The sequence below is a fragment of the Octopus bimaculoides genome, chromosome 2 (genome assembly GCF_001194135.2).
Source record: "Octopus bimaculoides isolate UCB-OBI-ISO-001 chromosome 2, ASM119413v2, whole genome shotgun sequence".
In the NCBI taxonomy this organism is placed as follows: Eukaryota; Metazoa; Mollusca; class Cephalopoda; order Octopoda; family Octopodidae; genus Octopus; species Octopus bimaculoides.
The window spans coordinates 87,655,179-87,655,926 of record NC_068982.1 but is presented as its reverse complement, the minus strand read 5'-3'; positions in this window follow the sequence as shown (position 1 = coordinate 87,655,926).

Here is a 748-nt window from a genome sequence, read left to right as displayed (position 1 = left end):
AAATTTTCGGAGTTTTTGTTTTTATGTTTTGTTTTTTCTGTGTTTTGTAATATTTTTTGTATTTTGTATTTTGCTTGAAGCTTTTGGATGTTAATTTGTCTTGCTTTTTGAATCCCAACTTGATTCATTTTAAAGGGTATTTTCTTTTGACAAGTATTTTTTCATTTCTTCTAGTCTTTGGTTTCTTTCTTATGCAGATTCGTTTAATAATGAATGTAACGTTATTTCAAATATTTTTCGGATAACATGATATTTAAAAATATGGTCATGAGTTGGTAGGTTTAAAATCTGTCTGTTCAGTGTTGTAGTTGTATTATTTTTTGTAATTAGTATATCAATAAAGAGACCTTTATCAATTCTAAGTTTCATAGTGAATTAAAAGTGTTTATGTTATGGACAAGAATTTGAAAGTGGTATTTCAGGAATCTCGGTATTTCAACAAACAGCTAAATTCCACTCCAAATATTTAATAGATTTTCTCTTCATAGTAACACATGAGTAAGTTCACATGTGTTAGAGTAACTTTAGTTTCCATAGACATTCCTGACTGCTGTCGGTAGGCTGAGCAACCAAACATAAAGTAGTTTAACTGTATTGGAAGCCATCGACAATAAAATTTCTACCAATGCTTTCTGGTATTTAATAGCTTCTATTCTATAATTGCTTGGATAGTTACTATATAGATTCGCAAAATATATATATATGTATGTATGTATGTATATATATATATATATATATATATATATAT